General features: G+C 39.9%; 1 protein-coding gene across 16 annotated transcripts in view; it reads left to right on the top strand.

Annotated features, from left to right (window-relative positions):
* The window catches only part of LOC140211819 (CUGBP Elav-like family member 4), an 860,614-nt gene that overhangs the window by 28,365 nt on the left and 804,350 nt on the right, over positions 1-27,899 (top strand). The window lies entirely within an intron of this gene.

Genomic DNA, 27,899 nt, shown 5'->3' with positions numbered 1-27,899 from the left:
AGTAACCACGCAAAATTCAAGCAGGCTTTTTTAAAAAAATGTCACTCCAATGCTTGTTAGTATCGTCCAGGCTTTGCTGAAGAATAAACTCAATTCCATTAAGTTGCTTAGACCAAATGTTATTCTACTAAACTTACACTAAGACACAGTTGATTCCACCTTGTCTACTGAAACTAACTGCTTTAATTTCATTGACCTCTGTGTGCTGTTTGCATGTTTTCATTACAACTAACCTTGGTTAGTCCAGCAAACTTTTGCAATCAAGTGTTCATCTGTATATATGAATTCTGGCTTTTGCACCTGTTGCCTCTCGTAATGCGACTGCACTTGCCCTGCCATGCAGATCATCTTCACATATAACTATTGAGGCTAAGCTGACAATAAATTGCTACCAATTGTCACTTAAATCTAACTAACGAGGTTTGTGTTCAACAGCGGTGCTGTACAGCATTATGTGGAAATGTAGGCCGAACAAAATAATAAACCCCACATATGGAAACAAATGAAAGTGAATGAAGTTGCTAAATGAACTTTAACTCTTGATAAATGTTGCATTTTGATGAGGAAGTTATTGTAGAGGATCAAAGATCAAGTCCTAATGTAGAGTTACAACCAAAAAAGTTGACTCCATCTCCCTACACAAGTTTTACCTGACCATCTGAATTCCTCCAATCGTTTGTTTATTGCTTTTGGACTAATATTCTGGTTACTAAAAGTTGTACCACAGGTTAGCAAAACTATAACAAAGAAGAAACAAACCAAGTCTTGGACTTTTATTTCAAGAGGGAGGGAATCAGCAAATATGGAAGGTATGTTAAATTTTCACCAGACCTTGGTTAGATTGTACCTACACATGCACTCCTCCCACTGCACCCCCCCCCCCCACAGCCACTCCTCTCCATTTGATATCGGCTGTGTTCCTACCCCCGGTCTCCCCGATGTAGGATCAAATGGTGAGTTCTCAGTGTAATTGTGAATCTCAGCAACTTCCTGTAAAGTAGATGGACTCCATCTGGAGTCTAACATTGGGATGCAGTCAGAAAATTGCTAGTGGAACTTGGGCAGCTCGTTTTGGTGTTGCATGTTGGCACTGAAATCACGCCCTCTGGATGGAGTGGGTAGGTGGAGTTGGATGCTTGTCTGTGCCTCAAATTAAGTTCTGTCATGAGACAGGCTATTGAAAGATACTCTCCTGTAGATGAATGATATTGCAATCAGGATTATAGAATTGTTAGGAGGAGACGAACATCAAGCTGATGCAAGCTCCAAGTTAAATAATTCCTTCAGTTTCCTTCCCTGGCTCTTCCCCCTTTAGCTCTGTTTTCTCTCATGCCTATAAAGTTCCCTTTTGAAATTGCTGACTCATTTTGCTTTCAGCATCTTGTAGGTAAAGGATTTTAGGCCACTGCCATATTTAAAAGTAAATGCCTTCACTCTACAAGTCACCCTTGCCCTAGCTTTGACTTACATAAACAAAAAAAAAATCCCTGGTTTTTAAACTATTGTTATTGAAATCCTCCCCGCTACTTCTCATCATTTTTTGTGGATTTTTTATCAAGCATCTTGACTAACTTTCCATTCTTTCTCAAGGAGAATAACCCCAGTTCTCCAGTCTAATCTCAGAGCTGAGATCCTCATCCACAAGTCTACATCAGGGCTGCTTGGTGGTGCTGCTGCATCACACTATCAATAATGCTAGGTTTAACAACACATCCTTTATTGTAAATAAACAGTTATAAAATAAACAATAGTCACTTAAAACCTTCAAAGACCTCACATTCATGGACTCATGTTCTCAATATTTATTGTTTATTTAATTATCATTATTATTTCTTTTTGTATTTGCACACTGGTTGTGTGCCCAGATGCTGAGGTTTTTCATTGATTCTATTATGGTTATTGGATTTATTGAGTATACCCGCAAGAAAATGAATCTCAGGGTTATATATGGAGAAAAATACATACTTTGATAATAAATTTACTTTTTGAAGTTTGAACTTTGAAAAGCTATCCAAATTCACATTTCTGAAAGGCACACTCACATACATTTATGTGACAGGAACTATTTTAGTAAATCTCTTCTGCACCTTCTCTAGGATTTTTATCCCTGTCCTTGAACATTGTATCCATAATTGGCTGTGAAATGTAAGTTGTGATGTACCCATCACTTGATAAAGATTCAGAGTCAGGTTTATTATCATTGACATATATCATGAAATTTGTTGTATTGTGGCAGCAATACAGTGCAAGAAATAAAAATATTATATGCCACAATAAATATGAATAGTTAAAAACAGGGATATTATCTTGGCATTCATGAACCAATCAGAAAGCTGATGGCAGAGGGGACAATCCGTAATGCTGGATGCTGCCTTCTAGAGGCACTGCCTTTTGAAGAAGTTCTTGGTGGTGGGGAGACTTGTGCCTGTCATAGAGATAACACCTCCTGAAGCCTCTTTAGACCTGTTCATTACAGCCTTCACAGCAGGTGGCAATGCAACCAGTTCAGCATAATTATTCAACATCTGTGCACTGCTTCTTTCTATGAAGTCCTGAACACCATGCGTTTTAATTGGACAGGATTGGCCACGTCATGGGAGTTCGGATACATGATATGGCATACCCAAGACTTAAGGAAGTTCAACATGTCATAACACATGTTCCTCACTGAACCATTGATGTCAGCCAGTGTGATTCAGCCTATTGATTGCAAGGAAGAAGTGGTCAGTTTGGCATAAGCATACCCCAAGGCCAAAGACAAAATAAACAGCTTTGCCATATAACTTCAGTGTTCAATGACATCTACCAAGAACAGTATAGTCCCATTGCATGTGGCTTCCAACTCATGTTTTCTGCATTCCCTTTTCCTGTTTTCCCTTGTGAGGAAAAGCAAATGGTTAAACTGTTCACAGTATTGTTGAGTCTTCTCAATGCCCCCCTTTTGCAATAAATTCTGTCTTGCTCCTCTCTCAAGTTTACTCCATCAAACTGCACAGAAATGGATACTTCAACTATCAAGTATTTCCTACACCAGTGCTTCCCCAAGCTTTTTCATGCCATGGACCAATATTATTAGGCAAGTGGTCCATGGACCTCAGGTTGGGTAACCCTGTCCTACACTAATTCCACTTGCAAACACTTAGTCCTGTAGCCTTCTATACCTTGGTGATTCAAGTGCTCATCTGGGTAACTTAAATTTTGTGAGAGTTCCTTTCTCCACCACCCAGTCAGGATCACGCCCATGCATTTAGGGTTTGTGCGTGTGTATGTCTGTTTCAATTCCCTCTAAGCTTCTTGCCCAAATATGTGCTTCTAGTCTTAGTCTTGTCTTTGCTCCACTTTTTCATTTTCTTCATATTTTCATTCCCTCTTGGCTTTTTTTTTGTGTGTACCAGAGGATAATACTGCCTCTAGGTAATGAACTTGCTGCTTTTGAGAGGAAGTAAAAGCTGTGAAAGATTTTTCAGAGTACTCAAATATAGCAGCAAGATTACAACATTGTTGTATGGGATGAGATAAAATGACAAGCTATCCAATGATAGCCAGCTAGACAAGACTATTTAATTTCCTCTGCATTCTCCCAGTACAATGTCCTGTCTGATTTAAAAATTACAGCAAATTCCAGTTTCCAACAACTGAATGTTAACTCATCAAATCTGTGTTGATGCATCTTCTGCCAATCTGTATGTTAAATGAGCTCAAAACAGAGCATGGGTCTTCGTCCTGGTAATATACTACTTTGCTTAAAAAAATCCACTTCAAATTTGTGAATTGTCAGAAATATGCATCAAACACTGTCAATTTCTACACTGAGTCTGTTTTTAATTGGTAGTTAATTGGAACCTCAAAGAGATCTTACTGGCCAAGAGTATTGATTAGTGTAACTAGGTGTAAAAGCCATTAGACTTGTGATAGAATGCAAGCCTATGGAAACCTCTAATGCATGCTTTCAGTTAAGCTAATTAACATGAAACTGTCTGATAATTGGAAACTCTGAAAGTTGCCCTTTTCATGTGTATCTGTCTTCACACCAGACCTAGGTTCAAACTAATCAAAAGCCTAGAATTAAAAAGCTTGACATTTGGCCATATTAGCGTGCTCTTTTCTCCTTCATCCCATATGCACATGGCTTTGCTGAATACCTATTTCTCCAGCTGAGTAGGAAATTAATCAGTGGTTGGGTGCTCCATTATCCAAGTATCCTTCACTCAGTGTCACCTCTGGCTCTGTTGTTAGTATTGATACTTCTCATCCAGACGTTTGTGGGTTCAGGCCCCACAATGGTGACCACCTTCCACTTCCAACTTATCACTGAGGGAGTGCTGCAAAGCCAGAGTTCATCTGCCCCCACTTTTCAGTGAATTTTACTCTACTGCCATAATTTTGGTGAATTGGGTATCTTCATTTTCTTCAACTCTCACTCCTCTAATCCTACTAATGAGTGTGGAATTTGTGCGTCCTCTGTGTGCCTCCCCTGTATGTTCCAGTTACCTTCCACATAAAGATTTTAACAGGTTATCGGGTGAGTTACAGTTTCTTTATGTACGTAGTCGATGGAAGGAGCAGGAAAGGGTTAGTAGGCGTGGTGAGTGAGAAAATGGATTGTCAGGGAATGGGATTGTACCCGAGCAAGCATAGGCATGATGGGTTGAAAGGCTGCCTATTTCACGGGGGAGTATGAAGTACTGACGTACTTATTGCATTGGCTGGGTTGCTGCAAAATTGAAAGACACCAAATGAGTCTCTAAATTGTGACAATGCTTTAGGGAATTGATCCTGTTTTTTTTTCCCCTCTTTCAATATTTGATCTGTGCCCACCACAAATGTACACCACACCCCGGATGGGTATCAGACAGGTTATTCAGCCTGCTGACTCAGGAAAGCAACTTAACACTTTTTTAAAAAGTATTTCAATCAATCTCTCTATGATTCTCTGTGGGAAACCTCGAAAGAGGGTTGGGGAAGCATGGTAGTATCATAAATATGTGTTGGGGGAGGAGGAGGAGGAAAATAGGGTGGAGAGAAGGTAATGATGTCTATGGATCTACAAAGGAGACTTCCATGACTTTGGAATGCTGTAATAGCATTCAGTGGCAGCATTCGTTTTAGAAATTGAGGGTTATTTGTACTGTAGTTAGGTGCTTACGGATCTCTTGGTTGTCATGGAGAGTATCTGGAACCCCAGTGATTTTCCTTTTTTGTTTACTTAAGTGCTTTTTTTTTGCACTGTAACTCTGTTCCTTGGCAACACTTTAAGCCTGATCTTGTTTTACTGTGAGTTATTTCTGAAGACAGAATATTGTGACCCATTGATCCAATTTCTGTTGTCAAGTGACTAAGATGATACTTGCACACTGATAACAACGTGTGCAAAATGTGGCAGAGGAATAACACATTCACTAACATGAATTGACGAAAGTACTTCTAATTTTCTAGTAGATTAATGTTCAACACGATGTGTGCACAAAGTTCTCAAACAAATCCAAAACATTTTGTGCTATTTATGCATTAGAATTGTTAATCAGTTTATTATTTTCACAGGTGCAGAGGTGCAGTGAGAAAGATTCATTTTCTATGCCATCCATACAGATCGTTTCAATATTATAGTAGATTGAAGAAGTTCAAGGGAAAAAATAACAATGCAGAGCAGAATATACTGTTACAGTTACAGTGGAAGTGCAGTGCAGGCAGAAAATAAGTTGCAAGGTCATAACAAGGTGGTTGATTTGAGTCAGGAGTCCATCTTGTCATACCAGGGAACCATTCAGTAATCTTGTAACAATGGGATAGAAGTTTTCAGGCTCTTGTATCTTCTGTACAATGAGAGGGTGAGAAGAGAGAATGTTTGGCATGAGATGGGCCTTTGATTATGTTAGCCTCTTTACTGAGGCGGCAAGAAGTGTAGATAGTCGATGAAGGGGATATAGGTTTCCATGATGCGCTGAGCAGTGTCCACAAATCTCTGCAGTTTCTAGTGGTCTCAAGTAGAGCAATTGACATACCAAGCCATGATGCATCCAGATAAGAAGCTTTCTATGGTGCAACCATAACAATTTGATGGTCAATGGGAGCATGCAAAATGCCTTTTGCTTCCTGAAGAAGTAAAGGTGCTGTGCACTTATTTGGGCATGGCAGACACAAGTAAGACTAGTTTCCAGGGAAATATGTTTCTAAACCATATTTGATTAAAAGATTCAACCTGGGTGCCAGGGTTAATTTTGAAATATTACTTTAGCATCTTTTCCTTCCAAATGAGTGCCTCAATTTAGCATTTCATTCAGAAGTGCTGCTCTGACTCAAAGATACAGCTCAGATTATTATGTTTAAATCTCCAGAGTGGGATAAAACTAGTTTTAATGCCTTCCATATCTAGGGCGATAGATTAACATCTTGTGTAAATGATGGCCCCTGTGGCACTACCTCAGAGCAGGACTGAAATCTGAATGTGTTGGGATCTATTAGCCTTCCAATTTGATCACTGGTGTTACCAGGTTGACCATTTTGGCACTTGGTTGGTCTGTGAGGTGTTACACTCCACTGGCAGGGAACCAACATAATTTCTTAAATTTATTACTTCTCTGAGAGGATAAAGGTGTTTAATTTCAGGTGTTTTGTTTCAACTATTCATTAGTCTCTGACAAAGAACCAATTCAAGCAGTCATTTTTTCAGAAAAATGTAATATTTCTCTGGTGCTAATATAATTTGTGGATGTTGGAAAGACAGCAGTAAGGCAGTAATTCAATAGAGCAGTTCTGATGAGCTATAACAGTTGAAGGCCAACATTGGAGTTACCCAGTGGAGTTCAATATGGGTCTACATCCACGCAGTCCAGAGGACTAATTACTCATTTGCATGTGCTGCTAATTATTTGTTATTATCCATAATTCCCTGAAAGATTTTTGCATGTGGGAAAATCTATGCTTCAGTTCAGAGAATTGTTACAGCACTTATGGAGGCCATTCTGCCCACTAAGTCTACACTGGCTTCTGAAAGAGCATTCAGCTTGATCTGTTCCCTTTTGTTTTCCCAAAGTAATCCTGTACATTGCTCCCTCCCAAGTGCCTGTCCTGTTGAAATCCTATTTGGTTCTGCTTCCATCCCTGACAGATAATAAGTTCCAGATTCTGTGTTCTGTGGAAAGAAACATCACATATTCCCTTTTGTATTTTTTGCCCAAACATTTAAATCTCTGCCCAAGGTGTTTGAACCAATTCAATGTTTTTGGCATAGGTATAAATGTTAAGCATATAAGAAATTTTATAGCAGTATGAGCATAGAATGCTACGGTCCCATCCACTAACAGGAGCCACTTTCCAGTTACCTGATCTAAAGTCATGATCTTTACCAAACATCTCTATAAGATATTGGAACAGAATTAAGCCATTCGGCCTATTGAATATGCTTCATCATGGCTGATTTATTACTGTCTCTCAACCCCATTCTCCTGCTTTCTCCCTGTACTAAACAAGAACGTTTCCACATCCATTTCAATTCCCCCTCAGTGGCTTGGCCTCTACAGCTGTCTGTGGGCAATCAATGCCATAGATTCACCACCCTTTGGCTAATAAAATGTCTCCTCATCTCCATTCTAGGGAATGACACTTTATTCTGAGACTGTGTCCCAGTCCTAAACCTTCCCACTACTGGAAACATCTTCTCCGTGCCCTTCCGAACTCCAGAGAGTACAAGCCCAGTGATATCAAATGCTTCTTGTATGTTAACACCTTTCATCCTTGGGATTCTCATAAACCTCCTCTTGACCCTCCCCAATGTCAGCACATCCTTCCTTAGATATGGGGCCCAGAACAGCTCACAATACCCCAAATGTGATTCCTTACCCTACCCCAGCCCCAATTCCACCCTCTCATTTGCTCCATGGAAAATCACCCCAGCTTCTCCAGTCTAAAGGAGGGCATGGTCTGTTCAGACGGTTCCTAGTCATAGAATCTTGCCATAGCTTGGCCAGGAGCTGTGCTGCGTGCCACACTGTTGCCCGAATGCTACGATAACCGGGGTTGAACTCTCAGATATGAGAGAGGAAACGAGTTGACTGCATTATTGGGACTCAACGGTCCTGTATACACCAGACTCTTGAGGCTTCCTCCCCAGCACAGCATTAGTAACCCAACCGATGGTTTTCTAACAAACCAGCATTCATAGGTCACTTTTGCTGATTTGTTTATTATATTTATTGTTTATTATGATGCATGAATTTAAAGAGCCATGTAAGGATTTGAATTTGCTTTCTTAGGATTAATTGTCCAGGCAGGTGAATTACCAATCCACTAAAGTCATCATTATCATCGTGTGCCCTGTTGTATGACATTGGCAATCATTGTCTGTCCATGACCATGGCAAATTTTCTTGCAGAAGTGTTTTGCCATTGCCTTCTGGGCAGTGTCTCCAGAGATTGTCTGCCTGGTGGCAGTGGTTGCATAACCAGGGCTGGTGACCATCCACCACCTCCTGCCATGGTGTCATGTGAGCCTGATCGGGGGAGGGGGCTAAGCAGGTGTACACTTGGCCCAAGGGTAACCTGTATGCTAGAGGTGGGAAGGAGTGCCTTACACCTCCTTTGGTAGAGTTGTATCTCCATACCGCCACTAATGTCATCTCCATGATACCATGCCAGGTTGTCCACTACGTGGGTAGTCTCCAGTATGAAATCCAAATCATACTTCCTGTTACAAATGAATTGTGGGTTTCTGGTCAAGCGTGGTAGCTGACCCAGATGTTTACTGTCTTTGAATATTTTGAAAATAAAATTTATTCATGAAATATGTACAGGAAATACAATTTGTGCATGTATATATTTACATTCATTTTGCTATTAAATTGATATATTTTTCATGCTACTAAACTTGTATATAAGGAAATACATCACAGATGCAGGCCCTTCAGCTCAGCTGGTCCAAGCTGACTCTGTGCTCACTCAGCTAGTCCAAATTTCTTATGCTTAACCTGTGTACATTGTTTTTCGAAGCACCTACGTCATTCCTATTTTCTCTCTGAAGCTGTACACCTTTGAAGTAGCTGAGACTGTGCTACACAAGACCTGCCCCTCAGCTTCCAGTGGCAACAGAAACCTAAACTGTAGTCCTTCCCCACAAAGCCTTCTCAATGGCTGCACTGAAATTCAATGCCACCTAGAACTATGCAAAGAGTGATTCAGTGACGATCACTGCCAAATGTAGGAGCATGCATGAAACTAAACCAGCTGGAGTGGAGCAAGCCAGCTTAGAGTGAAGGAGTAACTGTTGATGAGATACTGTTGTGTGTCTTGTGATCTTGACAAGACTGTTGCAGAATTTTAAGAAATTTATGCATCAGTGTGTAAATCATTGTTTACACAAAACCTGCACTGTTAAAGATTGACAAAGTTGGTATCTATAATCCGACTTTATCTGTAATGCAAATACCGCTTGGTCCCAAGGAATTCTGACTGGAGATTTTCTGCTGGACCAGGTAGATATTATAGATTAGTTTCTATATCCCTGTTGGGACCTTGCTGATTAAATGCTTGCATCTGTTTTACATCAGCTGCTTGACTGTAAATTGTGGCATTCCTTCTACACGTTTTCGCTTCCCCACTTCTCTCTGCTGTTAGAAGCTCATTCTTTATCATGGTATAAGGTCACCTCTCCCTGTAACTGTTATGTTGACACAAGGAAGTGGACAATTCCATTTCATTGCAGATACTGAAGAATTACAAACCAAGGTTACTTACAAAATGAGGAGACAAGATAAAGGAATTGCAAATCACTTGTATACAATGAATAAGATTAAAATAACTTGCAGCTTTATCTATTGGTCTGACATAGGTACAAAGTATGAGTGGGAGTAAGCCATTTAGTACTCTTGGGTTTTCTGGACTATTTAAAATTGAGATTACAACCAGATCCATCACAACTTCATACTCCTATGCCTCAAGAATCTAAATCCTCTGATTTAATTTTCCTTCCATCACCCATTTGAGGAAGGGATTTGTCAATAACCTCCAAGAAGAAATTGTTGCCTCATCTGTATGACGGATGCCTTTTTTTTTAAACATGTTCTTTCCACATATTAACCCTTTCAACCCTTCAAGACATCTTCAAGATCTTCTATGGTTCAATTAAATCACCTCCTGGTTTTCCAAATTCCAGTCAATACAGGCTGGCCTTGTCCAACCTTTCCTCATGAGTTGACCTAGGAATTTCTTGCCAATAGATTCCACTTACATAAAAATTGCAGAACACTTCCTTCCAAAGCAGAGGTTCCCAATGTTTTCTATGCCATGAACCAATACCATTTAGCAAGGGGTTCATGGACCCCAGGTTGGGAACCCCTGTTCTAAAGCAACACACTGGTCCTACAGGCTTCTTTCATACCTATTCTACTGGATCAGGATAGATTATTGTTTAGAGAGTTGTGAAAAGGTTTATTATTAATTGATGGCCATTCAAGGTGGTTAGACACAAAGCATTATAGGACCATTCCACAGTACAAAAACACAGAAAGGAATTAAAACCAATCTTTGCCTCATAAGTTCTTCATGAATACTCTTTCAAGAAATAGTGTTTAGTGCAGATAACGTTGAAGAATTATACATTAAAGCATCATTTCATTTCTTGTTGACCCTCAGCCTCAAATGGAGAAGTGAGAAAGACAATACATCATAAGTCAGAGGAGCAGGATAAAGTCATTCAGCTCATTAAGTCTGCTGTTCAAACCTATTAATCTTTCTCTGCATTTCAGGTGTAATATTATCAGGGTCATTATTTCATATTTGAGGCTCCAATTACACTCAGTGGCCACTTTATTAGGTACACCTGTATGCCTGCTTGCTAAAGCAGAATCTAATCAGTCAATTAATGCATAAAAGCATGCAGGCATGGTCAAGAGGTTCAGTTGTTGTTTAGACCAAAGAACAGCATGAAGAAGAAATGTGATCTAAGTGACTTTGACTGTGGAATGGCTTTTGGGTCCAGATGGGATGTTTTGAGTATCTCAGAAACTGATGATTTCCTGTGATTTTCATACACAACGATCTCTAGAATTTACAGATAATGGTGTGAAAAGCAAAAAAAACATCCAGTGAGCAGCATTTAAATGTCTTGTTAATGAGAGAGGTCACAGGAGAATGGCCAGACTGATTCAAGCTTACAGTTACTCAGATAACCACAGTGGTATGCAAAAGGATATCTCTGAACACACAAGATGCTGAAATTGAAGTGGATGGGCTACAGCAGCAGAAGACCACAAGCATACACTCAGTAGCCACTTTATTAAACAAATGGTAGCCTTTGTGATCCATAAGCTGTCACTGCAATTAAGATAGGGAAATTAATATTTGCAAGTTGCCTTCCAAGAAGCAATGGAAAGATCAGATTGAGGTTACAGTGATAATTAGGGCCATGGTTTTTCACTGATTGAAGTAGTCATATTTCTTTCTCATTACAAGGATTTCTGGGATCTACATCTGGTGCTTTAAGAATTACATTGTTCAATTCTGTCCAATTTTTTTTCCAAGCATAGACACCGCGAGCTAGGGATCTGAGCCGTAATGAACTGTGCATATTAATTCGGTTGCCTTGCGTTGTCAGGCGTAGTGTTTCCATCAGGTCCTCATTTCAATACACGGAATTATCATTAAGTTACAACGCGCAATGCATATTAATTTGCCCTCTTTACAACTGTCTTCAAAAAACAGTTCTTGCAACGTTGGCATTATAATTAACCTTGACCTGTATTTCCCCACCCACCCTCCACTTGCTCATATTTCACTTGATTATATAAATGGTTTATTCATTTTTTTCATTTATGAATAATTTATGGTATCTGTATCACCAGTGGATTTTAGCTTTTTTTACCAAGCAGAGTTGGCCATTTTTCCTGGAAAGCCCTCTTGTTTCCAGTTTCTTTGGATTTTCTCTTTAAAAATACTGTATTTGTAACAAATCATTGTTGTAGAGTGAGACAGCATGAAAATAGGTTCTTTGACCCAATGAGTCCATGCAGATCATCAACTTGTTTATATTTCCTATATTAATACTACTGTTGTTCTCTACACGTTCAGATCAAGTCCCCCAGATTCTACCAGTCATCCACACAATAGCAACAGTTTTCAGTAGCCAAGTAACCTGCCAACCTGCATGCCTTTGAGATATGGGAGGAAACCAGAGTACCTGGAAGGATGGGGAGGGGTATATTCAATGTAAATGTACCTTAAAGGCAGATTCAGGGAGTAGCTATCACCAATGGGTTTTCATTCTAGTTCTGATCTTCAGGGTTAGTCAATTGTCTTGTTTCTTTGTGATAGAGAGGTCAATTGCTGTTAACTTTCTATCAGGAAACCCAACTATTTAGCGCCCATTCAGCCGCCGAACAAAAAGGAGTGCATTGAGAGTGTCTGTTCCCAGGTAGCTTTCAATCACAGTCCCACATGTATAGCAAAGGCTGTTGCAATTGATTAATAATTTTTTCTTACTTTTCATTCTGGAGTTTTTATATAGTTGCAATGTATGCAGTCCCTTGCGATTTGTTTCTTACCCTACAATCATTAAATTTTGAATAATGTTAGTAAAGGAGATTGCTACTGGGCTTGTAATCTAGTGATTTAAAAATAATATTAGAAATACTCAGCAAGTTGATCAACGTATGTGGAGAGAAGATTGAAGCTGATATTTTGTTGGCTCTTGACCATAATGTTTGAAAGAGTATATTGATAGTCATAGGATTAGACCTAGATTCAGCATCAACTGTACACTTGGACTAATCCAGTTTTGTTCTCCCTGTATTCACATCAACTATCCCTGCCCCATTACTCATCAACGTTCTACTATGTTGTCGAACCTGAACTTCCGCTCTTGTTTCTTTTGATGCTTCCTGACTTGCCAAGTATCTCTACTATTTTTGTTCAGATATTCAACATGTACTGTGTTGTTGTTTCGTACCTGGATTAATTACGCATATTGGCGACTTCAAGTCCCATCATGGCTGCTATGGAAATTTAATTCCATATTGACCTTGTAAACTGAATTCAGAAAGTTGTGCATTGGTAGCTGTGACTATGAAACTGACGGACTGTCATAACTTAAAATTTTAGTGAGAACGGTTTTCCTTGTATTGTTGAGGGAGTGCTGTACTGAGGTTTGAATATTTTGGGTGAACTATACAAAAAGGCTCTGTCTGCCTTCGGATGGAAAAGAAGATCTTGTATCATGTTTTCGCAGAGGAGCTGGTGAGTTCTCTGCAATGCCTTGTCCACATTCATCCCTCAAACAATTATCACAAAGACATTTGTCTGGTCTATAACACACTGCTGCTTAATGTGAAATTTTGCCAAGTGTAAGTAACATTAGAATCATGACAATGTTCCAGAAATACCTCATTGACTGTGGGACACTTTGTGGCATCCTCTGAGACCTGAACTGATCAATGAAAAGACAGACTTGGATTGCTATGTTTTTCTATTCCTTCCTTCCTTCCCATGTGCACCTGGTAGAGCTGCTAGCTCACACATACACTAGGCTAGGAATTGAACCTGGGTTGTTGGTACTGTAAAGCATTGTGCTAACCACTATACTACTGTGCTGCCCTAATTTTCTTCCCCTTGTGACTACTTAATCAATAGTCTCTCAATTACCACTTAAAAAGGGGATGAAATTGTCCGGACGTTTATAATCAATCCACTTCAATTGAAATTTCTCTGCATGCTCTTTAACTCGAACTTGTTAAAAGAAAAGTGACCATATTTGTCAACAATTATATTAACAGGAAAATGGTGCATGTATTGTATGGAAGTAATTTTCACACAAATTGATCTGGAACTGATAAAAGGCAATTTTGATCAACAAAAACTAAAAGGACTGCCCAAAATTTAATGGAAGGTGCATTATAGAGGATTATCCACAACCATTATAATAGAACAGGGACAATTAATATTCAGGACCTCGAAACTGGGAGATTTTTTTATTTCTATTTATGAAACTATTGAAATTCTAGGAGTGATGATAATATTTGGGTGAGCTTTCCACTTGTCCAGAAGATGTGAGTTGAATAACCAAGAACAAGAGGGTTTTGAGAGGTGGGTTAACAGTGCAGGAGTGGAGAATGTCTGTACATGATTTTGTACATGGGGAGGCTGATGCATGGGCAGCTGCCACACAGTCCTTGACAGGTCAGGGTCAGGTGGCATGAAATGCAAGATGACCCTTAATTTCTGCGGCCTTCCTCCACCTTCACAGCCAGTATGATGTGACACCATCTTCCACCAGCTCCATGGGTGAGGTCTTGGTTGGATCGAAAGACCCAACCACTAACCACAGCTATTACTTATGTGGATTTCGAATTGGCCTTTACAGCCACCTGAGGACCCACCAATAGACAACCCCCTTAGGAGAATATCATACTCGGCTTGAGTGATTGAATCACTGCTAATGCTGCAGTCAAAGCTTCAAGTTTGCCCAACGTAGGCCAACTTGGACTACAATTCACCTAGAGTTTCTATTTGAGAATGCATAGCGTGAATGAAGGAGCTCTGTAATGAACTTTGCGAAGACACAACAAGATGTAGAGAAATGTTGGAAACACTGTTCACATAAACACAAATTGGAAGCAGTTGGAATTTCACTAGGTTGAAATGTTTAGAGGGGTTCTGAGGGTGAAATATTTTTGATTGCAATATTAATGCATTGACTGAGAAGTTGGTAGCTACCGATACTCAGCATTTGCAAAGTATCTGAACATGTGTTTTAATTGCCAAGACATAATCAGAATCAGATTTATTGTCACTGACATATGCTCTGAAATTTGGTTGGCAGCAACAGTACAGTAAAATATACTTAGAAATAAACACAATTTACAATAGGAATGATATAAAATACTGAACACAACGAAGCCTGCAGATGCTGGAAATCCAAAGCAACACACACACACAAAGTGCTGGAGGAACTCAGCAGGTCAGGCAGCATTTATGGAAATTAACAACAGTTGATGTTTTGGGCCAAGACCCTTCTTTACGACTGGAAAGGAAGGGAAGGGTTGCCAGTATACAAATACTGTATAGACATAGTAAACTATCAACCAAATGCTGGTAAGTGGATTGATAATGGATGGATAGCTGATGGTCTGCATGAATGTAATGGCTGAAGGGCCATTTTCTGTGCTGTACAACTCCTTGAATGGGTCTGAAAATAGCTGAACAGGTTTTTGAATGTAGGATCAACACTAAAGTAAAAGCCATTCGTCAGCTGTTCAGATTGCTGATAACCTCGGGATTTTCCCTTTTATCATGGGATTTTTGTTTTACATCAGACATTACTATGTCAGTTCATGGACGCAACAGACAAACAGAATGGATATGGCACATTCAGGGCATGCAGACAGTCACTTGAATCAAAGAGAAGCTTCAGAAACTAGGAACTGGTGGTCAATACTGATCCTTGTAAATGTGAATACACTTGCTCTGGGAAATGTTCAGAAATCATCCAACGAGTGAGGGATACTTATAGTTAAAAAGCAACTTGCAAGAGAACTGCATTTGGGGCCGACCACACTTACAAATAAGGACCGGCTCCTTCAAGTGAACCTTGGAGTTGCATTCAGACTTAGAGTTAGATATACATAAGTGAGTGCCATAGTTGAAGGTTAAATGCAATGTTAGGTTCAGGTTACCGTTGCCATTTAGGAGTATGATATCGTGTACACTATGGTTGCGTAATATATTGTGTCACATTATTTGTAGTTATAGAATCCTACAGCCCAGAAATGGATGCTTAGGACCACTGAGTTTATGCTGACCATCAAATATCTGAATGCACTCATCCTAAATTGCTTGCAAAATATATTGTGCAAGTGGTATAGTTGTTTCTGCCGCTTGCTCAGTATTAACAATATTCTAAGAATTCAGAATTGAACTTTTGTAAACCATAACTAGTTTCACCCTAATTGATAGAATTGTGCTGATCTAAGAAGGTATAGTTCCAGCCGCAAAGTATAGCCAATGATTCATTCAAGGTGATGTCCAAACTGGAGATGAAGTCCAAGGAAAATCGAAATACCCAATTCAAGTAAAAAAGGCATATGTTGAGTTTTGTCTGGGATGTCCTTAGGCTTGGCACAGGTTGGGCTGAGCCTCAACAGTTTCTAATAATGTTTAAAAATGATGAATATTTGACTAATGAGCTACAGTGCGCACTATTTCTAGAATGGTGTGTGGTGACCCAGATGGGTATAACAAAGTACTTTGGGAGTATGGTAGAGGAAAGAGGTTCATAGAGACAATGGGAGTGAAGCATATAATAATCTGGTAGTGACCCAAGCCAGAACCCTTCACCATTCTCCCTTGACACTTGCCACCACAAGAAATCTGACCACCCTGCAATAATCAGCAGAACCTGATTATACCCTATGTGGGACTCTATTTTTACATGAGTATTTTCACTGATTTCTACATTTATTCCAGAACTCCAGCATCACCGTGCTTTTGACCTCCAGTTTTGATCCTGACATGAAACTTAAATGATGGGAGTTGGGTTGGGTGTTAAAACCTCTCAGTCGCTAGCCTGGGTAGTGCATTGTTGTGTTGTACGGATCAGTTCTATCCATGGGTCATGAAAAATGATGGTAATTGCCCAGAGCTCAGAAGGGCTGAGTAAGTTCATCGAGAATCTTGATCATGGACAAGTACTCCTGCTGAAAGTACATATGCAAGGTTGGGAGCGGGGCTGGGGTTGATGGATAATAAATGAGTACAGACTTTAAGCTCAATGTGCTTAGTCTAGGGTTCACAACTTGGGGTCCATAGATCCCTTGCTTAATGGCTTTGGTCCATGGCATAAAAAAGGTTGGAAAGCCCTGGCTTGGCCTCTCAGAAATGTCTCTTTGAAAGCATTGGGACTTGTGGTTCCTGTCCTCAGGATGAATTGTGATCCTGGTTTTAAGTTGGTGAATTTACTAGGAGACGGTAGAAATGCAATGTCACGAACTGTTCTGGGAATCTAGGCTTCTTAGGAGACAACTTAACTTATACTTGTAGAATAGAAGACAACAGCTAACAGAGAAATATCTTGCACAGCTCTGTGGTCAAAGGATTATATAAGGCAGTTTTGGGATCTTGCTGTGCAAAAAGTGATTCTGACTTCTGAGTATTACAACATAGAAACAGGCTCACTGAGTCTGCAACAGCCATCAAGCACCCAGCTACAAGAATCTTATGTTAATCCTATTTCCTATTCTCCCTCTGTGGTACTTGCTCTTTATTTGTTTACTTGCCCTTTAGCTGCAACACTCTATTGTCCATTCTGCTTTCTTTTCCAACCTTGATATATTTGTATAAGGCATGATGTGCCTGAATGAAAGGCAAACAGAAGCTTGTCCTTGTATGTTGGTACATGTGGCAATAATACACCAACATGTCCTTGACTCATCCAGATTCTACCACTCACCTATATTCCAGAGAAAATATACAGTGAACAATTAAATTGTTAACAATTAACAAGGATTGGCTTTACTCCTTGTGATGTGAGATTAAAGCCACTCAGCTATGGTGGAGAACATGCAAACTCCACACAGACAGCATCTGAAATCATGATTGAACCCAAGTCTCTGGTATTGGGAGGCCGTTGCTCCACCAGCTACAACACTGGAAATGCTCTGCTCTGGAAATACAAGAATCTTTGTTCCAGTTTGATACTGAGGGAACGATTAGTAACATCTACTTATGTGATGTTGAAGGACGATTAATTATATGAAACTCTGGCTCAGGGATTTGTTGTAATTCCACCACAAGGCAAAACTGACATCCAAAAGCTGTTATGTTTCCCATGGCGGGAGAGTCTAGGACAAGAGGGCACAGCCTCAGGATAGAGTGGCATCCATTTAAAACAGAGATGCGGAATAATTTCTTCAGCCAGAGGGTGATGAACTTGTGGACCTTGTTGCCACGTGCAGCTGTGGAGGCCAGGATGTTGAGTGTATTTAAGGCAGAGATTGATAGGTTCTTGACTGGACATTGCATCAAAGGTTACAGGGACAAGATATTCCCTAGGACCTTGAGGGAAGTTAGTGTAGAAATAGCAGGGGCTCTGACAGAAATATTTCAAATGTCATTAGTAACGGGGATAGTGCCGGAGGATTGGCGTATTGCTCATGTTGTTCCATTGTTTAAAAAGGGTTCTAAGAGTAAACCTGGCAATTATCGGCCTGTGAGTTTGACGTCAGTGGTGGGTAAATTGATGGAAAGTATTCGTAGAGATGGTATATATAATTATCTGGATAGACAGGGTTTGATTAGGAACAGTCAACATGGATTTGTGCGTGGAAAGTCATGTTTGACAAATCTTATTGAATTTTTTGATGAGGTTACTGAGAAAGTTGACGAGGGTAAAGCGGTGGATGTTGTCTATATGGACTTCAGTAAGGCCTTTGACAAGTTTCCACACGGAAGGTTAGTTAGGAAGGTTCAATTGTTAGGCATTAATATGGAAGTAGTAAAATGGATTCAACAGTGGCTAGATGGGAGACGCCAGAGAGTAGTGGTGGATAACTGTGTGTCAGATTGGAGGACGGTGTGTAGCGCTGTGCCTCAGGGATCTGTACTGGGTCCAATGTTGTTTGTCATATATTTTAATGATCTGGATGATAGGGTGGTAAATTGGATTAGTAAGTATGCAGATGATACTAAGATAAGTGGCGTTGTGGATAATGAGGTAGGTTTTCAAAACTTGCAGAGAGATTTAGGACAGTTAGAAGAGTGAGATGCATAATGGCAGATGGAGTTTAATGCCGAAAAATGTAAAGTGTTACATTTTGGTAGAACTAATCAAAATAGGACATACATGGTAAATGGTAGGGCATTAAAGAATGTTGTAGAGCAGAGGGATCTAGGAATAATGGTGCATAGTTCTCTGAAGATGGAATCTCATGTGGATAGGGTGGTGAAGAAAGCTTTTGGTTTGCTGGCCTTTATTAATCAGAGCATTGAGTATAGGAGTTGGGATGTAATGTTGAATTTGTATAAGGCATTGGTAAGGCCAAATCTGGAGTATTGTGTACTGTTCTGGTCACTGAATTATAGGAAAGATGTCAATAAAATTAAGAGAATACAGAGGAGGTTTAGTAAAATGTTGCCTGGGTTTCATCTCCTAAGTTACAGAGAAAGGTTGAACAAGTTATGTCTTTATTCTTTGGAGTATAGAAGGTTGAGGGGGGGACTTGATAGAGGTGTTTAAAATTATGAAGGGGATTGATAGAGCTGACGTGGTTAGACTTTTTCCATTGAGAGTGGGGAAGATTCAAACAAGAAGACATGAGTTGAGAGTTAGAGGACAAAAGTTTAGGGGTAACATGAGGGGGAACTTCTTTACTCAGAGAGTAGTAGCTGTGTGGAATGAGCTTCCAGCAGAAGTGGTTGAGGCAGGTTCCATGTTGTTGTTTAAAATTAAATTGGATATATATATGGACAGGAAAGGAATGGAGGGTTATGGGCTGAGTGCAGGTCAGTGGGACTAGGATAGGGTAAGAGTTCAGCACGGACTAGAAGGGCTGAGATGGTCTGTTCCCATACTGTAATTGTTATATGGTTATATGGGAGAAGTCCGGGAAATGGGGTTGAGGAGGAGATAAAAAAAAGGATCAGCCATGATTGAATGGTGAAGCAGAATCGATGGGCCAAATGGCCTAATTCTGCTCCTATGTCTTATGGTTTTACAAAAGGAAATGGCTCTAACCTTGCAATGCTCCCTCAGCCCCAGACTGGAGTACTGGCTTGCATTTTCATCTTGTATATCTAGTTGGTGCTTGTGTTCCTTAAAATTTCTGTAAGAAGATTTGGCCTGCGATTGTTGATGGAGATTATACCTGAGTGCTGGTGTCTTGCTTTGAGTTGGCAAGGATTTGAATGCAGATTTCATATGTCTGAACTGGATTGAGCTCCTACAGGGAAAATCTGTTTTACATCAATTATTTATTCATTTGTTGTTTTCTTCTTTGTGTTTATTTCTATCCATGAGAGAACAAGAATGATTTATTTTCAAGAATCCTTTTCTATTTCTCATGGATCAGATACTGTATATGGTGGGAAATGATTTTACTGAGCAAAGAGTTAACTTCCTCAGGAGTGATATATCAACCAATGTAGCTTGTTCTCACTGAGTTCTTGTCTCATGGTTATTTCAAGGTGGTGGACAGTAATCAAGAATGGTCTCTATTCTTTGCATTCCAGGCCTATTGGGAAGCATTGTTATCAAGGCCAGTACTTTCATCTGCACTCCTAAATCCCTAAGCCTCGTGGCAAAATAGTATTATTTCCCACTATTTGATCCTGCTCAGTGTTCACTCCTTGATGCAGGATCACAACCCAAAATGTCAATTAACATTTTGCTTCCACAGATGCTGCTTAACCCAATGAATTACTCCAACAGTTTGCTTTGCTTTATTTCCAGGCTCCAAATACTTGCAGTCTCTTGCATCTCCTGTTCAGTGTTTATCCTTGAAGCATTGAGCCAAGGTATCTGTGCCCAACACCTGTGCTAATGTTGGAACTTGCCCAGGTATATTCTCATCAAGAACATGTCTGTGCCAATGCATGGCATGAAGCAAGAATCTCAGGAGGTAATGAGAACATTGCCTAGCAAAACAAGTGAAAGGTCTCGGACTTGAAATTTTGACTGTTTCTCTTTCAACAGATGCTGCCTGACCCACTGAGAATGTTTTTTTTTTGATTTCAGATTTTCAGCATTTGGTTTGCTGTTCTACCTCAGGTCTAACATGGCAGTGGCATTTTCTGCACCACTGCCTGTGTGTCATCTACTCTAAAGTCTTCATGGGAACTTGTAGGGCAACAAGTCCTTCTACAGATTTCGCAGCTCCTGAACACCTACTAGATTAAAGTTGGCAGTGCTTCTCCAATTGAATGGGAGACATCAATCCACACAGAAAAATTAAATGGTTATATTTTTATTAACTAGTTGTAATTTTAATTGCTTTATCGTGTGTGGGTGTGGATTTTAGTTTCCAGATAAAAAGAAATCCAGTTTTTACAAAACTTTTTCTCCTGTGTCCTGAGCAGTGTTGGATGTTTAAGTACCAAAGATATTCTTGAGGATTCAGTGGACCTAATTCCATTGCAGCCATTGATACTGTGGAGGGGGTCTTGCCAGTTGTATGAGAGCAGCTGACTTCATGCACTAGGTTACACTAAAGCACTGGGAACTGAGCTCCTCGTGGTATGCTACACAAAACACCACACCAGGGCACTGTAGGTAACCAACTGTGGAGGCAGAAAATGATGAAGTCATAATCTCATTCCTATCAGTCGGAGTTTGCTGTGAAAGTTACCTCACTGACACAACAATGGTGACTGTACTTGATTGACTGAAATGCAGTTTGAGATATGTTGAAAAGGATGTGAAAGATGTTTAAAACATTTGTCATTTAAACTGCTGTCTACCTGGGTCAGCGGTAACGGATGGATGATAGAGCAAACGCAAAGTGCATGATATCTGTTTGCTTTGCTGAGTGTGTTGTTACTAAGCTGCAGGTTAATGGGTCTCGTCATAGTCCAGCACTGCTTGAAATTTGTTGACACTAGATTGCATTGGGAAGTTAAATGATTTTGATAACACCAACCTGATCAGAATCCTCTCCTGATCTGCTTATTAACTGAAACTCTCCAGCCAATGATGTTCAAGAAGACAGTATTGAACCAGTTGACAGACTTGATCTTGAAAATCTGTCCAGCTATATTTACTTATTGAGATATAACACAGAATAGGCCCTTCTGGCACTTCGAGCCATACCACTGGCCATCCCCTGATATAATCCTAGCAGAACCAATTAATCTGCCAATGCTGGTCAGTGGTGTAATCTGCACCGGACTTCAAGGCGAATGGACCTGGGTTCGAATCTGGCTGGTTCCTTGCCCGCTTTCCGTCATGCTGGGTTGAGTGTCAAGCTAGCAACTTGGCCTTGTAAAAAACAGACAAAAATGCTAAAGAACCGGTAAGATTGTGGCCCGGTGTGCCACAAGGCGCAGAAAGGAACAACAACAATTAACCTACTAACTGGTACATCTTTGGACTGTAGGAAGAAACTGGAGCTCTTAGAAGAAGCCCACATGGTCATAGGGAGAACATGCAAAACTCCTTACAGACAGTGGTGGGAATAGAACCTGTGAAGTGTCATGCTAACCACTATGCTACCATGCCAATTATAGACATGATGCCTTTTTATTGAAGATTGCCTTTAACTGTGAGCAGAGATGATTACCTGTTGAGCGAAGAGATATGTCGTGTTTTTCCAAAATCTTTCAGTGTGTTTCATAATTGAGTTGATTTGCACTATCGCCCTAACTTTGAATAATAAAAATAGAATATTTTTCACCTAACTTTAACATGACTATTCCACTATTGTCAGATCCTTGAACAGTCATCTTGTACGACAAAAGGTGAAGTCTTGATTTCAGTCTACCTTGCTGTGGTCTTTGCACCTTATTGTCTATCTGCTCTATATTTACTCCATTAATACATTTTGTATTCTGTTGTTGCAGTTTCCTTCTTTACTACCTCAATGTAGTTGTGTCTTGGAAAGATCTTTATGAACAGCATGCAAAGCAAAGCTTTTCACCTATTTTGATACCTGTAACAATGATTTAACCCAAACTCTCAGCAGTCAGGCAGCATCTGAAGAAAGAGAAACAGTTAGAACTTTCAGGTTATATATCATTATTTAGAACTGGCAAATAAGACAAAAGCAATAGTTTTAAAACTAATTTGCTTTCCTGGATCTGAAGCACTATTTCTCTTTCCACAGATTTGCCAAACCAGCTGAATTTGTCTTTAGTATTTTCTGTTTCATTTCAGTTTCCTAGAATTTGCTATTTAACTGTGAATGATTATAATTGCACTTTGTCATTTCATTTTCTATGAATCTCTGGTAGTGACTCATTTCTTTTCATGCTGCATCTGTGAAAGTTTGCCAGATCAATTTTGCTTTATTTTACTAGTGCCAACCGTAATAATTTTATCAGTGCTACACTCTCTTTGTGAATAGTCAGCAATAACAAGATTATATTTGTATAGCATGCTATCATAAAATAATATTAGAACAGGTGACTAAAATGTTGATGAAAACCAAGTTCAAAAGGAGCCTCTTAAGAAGAGAGACAACAAAAGGTAGTGATAGCTTTTAAGCTTTGGAAGCAGCTGTTGAATTTGTAGATGCAGATGTCCAAAAGGTGGTAGTTGGAGGGATTCTGATTTATTTTGAAGTTATAGGACTGAAGGAAGAGACAGATGGGGAGAAAATAAAAATAAGCATATTTAAATGCACCTTGGGAAATCAAACATAAAGGGAAAGGGCACTGTTAATGGCAGGACCTTTAACAGCATTAACATAGTTGGGGTCCATGTCCATTGCTTCCCAAAACTGGCCACACAAGCTGATAGGGCATAAGAGGTGTATGTTATGCCTGCTTTTATTGGTTGAGGGAGTTCCAAAGTTAAGCAGCTTCTAGGATACATCTGGAGTATTGCCTTTTGTTTCCATCACTCCTTTATAGGAATGATGTTGAGGCTTTGGAGAACATGCAGAAGATGCTACCAGCATGCTGCGTGGATTAAAGGGTATGTATTTTCAGGAGAGATTGGGTAAACTTGGGTTGTTTTCCCTGAATCGATGGAGGGTGAGGAGCGATTTGATAGAAGCTGATAAGATTGAGAAGCAATATGGAACAGACATCCAGTATCTCTTTATCCCCAGGACTGAAATGTTTTATGCAAGACAGCATGTACTTAATGTAATGGGAAAGTTCAAAAACGTGCAGAGTAAGTTTTTACACAGCAGTGGGTGCCTGGAATGCATTGCCAGGGGAATAGTGGAAGCAGCAATCTAGAGGTGTTTCAAAGGCTTTTGGATATGCACATGTACATGCAGGAATCAGAGGGATATGGACCTCCATATTAGCTTAATATGGATCAGTTTAATTCAGCATTGTTAGTTTAATTAGTTCAGCACAGCATCATGGGCTGAAAGGCCAGTTCCTCTGCTGTACTGTTCTATATTCCAAATTAAATCTAACTCATCAGCACATCTCCTGACTTCGGACCTTTCTTGCTGAGGTTTCTTCAGTGTCTTCTACTGTATAATCTGTCTGCTGCATGCTTATTAATTTCCTTCCGCTGCGCCGGTTCTCCCAATGTGGAAGTGTCACCTCGCATAAGTGAACGGCTACTTAGCCAAAATTAGTGCGTTTGTCTCGTCTGTTTAAGGAAATGGCAGAGAGGGGCAGGAGGAGGCCATTCAGCTCCTGTAACCTCTTCTACCATTCAATATGGTCTTGGCTGAGTTGTACCTTCACTCCATCACAGCAAACGCATGTCGGTAGCGGTCTGAAATTTTCAGTCAGGCTTGAACTTCAAGAGCAGCATGGCCTCTCCTTGTTGCCATTGGATGCTATGCTGCTTTGCAGGCACAGCAAGTGCAAAATAGAACCGACAATGATGAGGTACATTGATCATCTGCTTGGATAATTGTGTCAACAGCATTGACAGAGACATAAAGCCTGCAAATGGGTCATTTTACATACCTGTGTCCATAACAATCATCAAGTTAATCGGACTCTCTTCCAGTTTCATCCTCCCGACATTTCCGTCACGGGTTTTACCCCTTGCTTATGCACTAGAGAAAATTTACAGTAGCCAATTAACCTACCACCCCACATAACTTCAGGATGTGAAGGGAACAACACACCCCAGATAAAACCCATGCATTTACAGGGTAAACTCCACAACAAATGGTACCAGAGGTAAGGATTGAATTTGGGTCAATGGAGCTATGAAGTAGCACTTCCCCTAACTATGATACTGTGCCAGCCCAGCCCCAGCTGTTGGTGTTCTTTTTAAGTGGTCTTCCTGTCACAAATTTGTATTGTTAACTGACACATCAAACAGTTGACCCAGCAGACATTTAGAATACCTCACTTTGTACTGAGGTTCCCCATTGTGTCTGTGAGTTGCACATGGGTATACTCAAACCGGAGAGGAGCACCAAATCTTAAGCATAAAATAATTCATTTAATAATGCATTGTCTGAGCTCGAAATGAGTTCACCTTTACTAATGTCTTTCTTCACTTTAGGCCAGCAACGTGCTCCCCTCCACTATACCCCCCCCCCCCACTCCTACCACCCCCTGCCAACTCTCTCATTTTAATCTCATCCAACATTTTAATGGTTCTCTAATCCCAATTCAAAGTCTGGAAAACATTAATAAATGAATGAATATTCATCCATATCTTTTGACTAGCGCTAGACTAATTGCAGCTTTTTAATTGAAATAGGATTTGCTGTAAAGTTCAATTGATTCCAATAGGTTTAATCTTGGCAGCGAGGAATACGAACAGTTTGCTTAATTTACATAGAAATGAATTTCAGTTCATTTTCTTCCCTGAAAACTAACATCTGCATATATTCATCATGGACCAAGATAGTGGTCCAGCCTGTAACGAAGCAGCGTGAACATTTATAGATATTTCTTTTTAAAATCAATGTTTCATATCCATTTGAGTGTATAATTTAACAATCAGTATCTGGCAGTGTATCAAATAAGCAGACAGTTTGAGACAGATTACCCTTGGGAGGAGGCTATAAACAGAGGACGACTTTGCATTTTGAAAGCACCTTTTCAGGCCTCCCAAACGAACCAGTTGTCAGAATATGGAATGATCTTATTGAAGTAAATGAGATCCTACTTAAGGGGTTGTGATATGTTAAGATGTTTTTGCAAGTCTTGAACAAAGTTGCCAGCTCAGGAGGTGGTCATTTAACACTGAGTTAGATAGGAATTTATTATTACAGAGGGTGATGAATCTATTGAAGGTTATTGAGGCTGGACCTTGGGAGGTATTTGAAGAAGTAGATAGGTTTTTGAAAGGCACACTAACTGATGGAGGAACTCAGCAGTTCAGACAGCATCTACAGAAAGAAGTGAACAGTCCACATTTCGCATACTGACTGTTTACTCCCCTCCATAGATCCTGCCTGAGCTGCTGAGTTTGCTGAGTTTTTCAAGCTTTTTGAGTGTTTTGCTCAAGATTTCCATTATCTGCAGAATCTCTTGTGTCTAGGTGTTTCTGTTTGAAAGACTGGAGAGCTATGGGGAGCAGTTATCAATGAAAAAAAATAGCCATACAATCCAAAGTCAGGTCTCCAATATTAATGTTTATCTGCACTAACCCCATGTGCTCCCATTAGGTTGATGTCATTTGTGTATTGCCTATGCAAGTTCATATCCAAAATGCCTCTTCAGTATTGTAATTGTGTTGGATTTCATTAGCTTTGGCAGTGAGTTCCACGTGCAAAGTGCTGTGTGTGTTGTGTGTGTGTGTGTGTGTGTGTGTGTGTGCACGCGCGCGCGCATGGAAGAGACTATCCCATTAAATCCCCTTAAAACTCCACCCTATTGTTTTGACAGCCCTACTCTAGGTGGGGTTGGGGGTAAGATTCTCATTATCAATCTTATCTGCCTCTCATAATCTAATAAATCTCCATCAGGTCTCCCGTGGCCTCTCGCGCTCCAGCGGTAAACTAGCCCAACCTGCTTGATCTCTCCCCATAACTAAAGCTCTCTAATCCAGTCTGGTGAATCTCCTCTGCACTTTCTCTTGTACAGTGCCATCCTGTGGTAGATCAGCCATGATTCCTTTGAATATCAAAGCAAGTTTAGAGGGATGTGTCATCTATTATTTTCTCATATTCATGCACTATTGCTGTGAGGGAAGACCAAGGCAAACAACTTGTGCAAGGATGACTGAATGCATTTTTAACAGTGAATCAAAGCTGATTCTCCAAAAAACACGCTGGAAAGGAGAAAATTTGATGAACTAAGTGGAACACAGTGTTGCATTAACCAGGACCAGGATTTGGTGAACAATGTTTTAGGTCAATGCAATCAATTTCTGTCCCACTGGATGTTAAAGAAAGAGGGTATTTTTTGATGTTGACTAAATAAGCGCAAGATCAGGATTTATTTCCCATTCTTAATTGCACTTGAATTGAAGCCTTTTCTAATGGGACTTCATAGTTCTGTGCCTGGAGACATAGATAGGTCAGATGGCAGATATCCTTCCCCAAGGACCAAATGGACTTTTACAATTCATTACTGTTAATTGTTGCATTACAAAAAATGTTAAAATTCTGAATGTAAATTTCCCAGCTGTTCATGGTTAATTTAGACCTGTGTTGGGTTGATTAACTCGGACCTCTGGATTACTAGTCCAGTTGGCAAGACCTCTGACTTTAAGAATTGGTGATCAAACATGACAAAATTGAAATGCTTATTCTTGCAAACAAATCCTTTGGTCTTCATTAATGCAATGTGGTTATGACTCAGTGGACTTCACAGAAACTTCTGAACACAAATCTTGGTATTATTTCTGATTTTTTCTGCCCCGGCATGGTAGTGACTTATAAACATATTTGCCATTCAGACTGTTAACATTTTTAATTGTAATTTTAACAGCAACTGAAAAAATATATCAGGGGCTTTGAATCATAATTCTACTCCATGACCAGAACTTGAGAAATCAATCTTGTTCTGTCACAGTATATGTTGTCCAACTTCATTGCCTCAAAAAAAAAAGGAAATCATGAAAGGGTACTGAAACAAAATCTATTTTATCTGTAATTTTATAGATTGTTTCCATACCAGCCTGTGATGCAGCCAGTCAATATACTCTGCACTTCACTTCTTTAGAAGTTTGTCGAATTTTAGATGTCATGCTGAATCGTTGCTAACTCTAAAGGAAGTGGAGGCTCTGTCATGCTTTCTTCATAATTGTAAATATGTGTTAGGCTCAGAACTTGTCCTCCAAAATGATAACATCGAGGACCCTCTCCACCTCTGATCCTCATATGAGGA

Source organism: Mobula birostris, chromosome 18 (genome assembly GCF_030028105.1).
Source record: "Mobula birostris isolate sMobBir1 chromosome 18, sMobBir1.hap1, whole genome shotgun sequence".
NCBI classification, from domain to species: domain Eukaryota; kingdom Metazoa; phylum Chordata; class Chondrichthyes; order Myliobatiformes; family Myliobatidae; genus Mobula; species Mobula birostris.
This window is presented reverse-complemented; position numbering and strand designations above follow the sequence as displayed.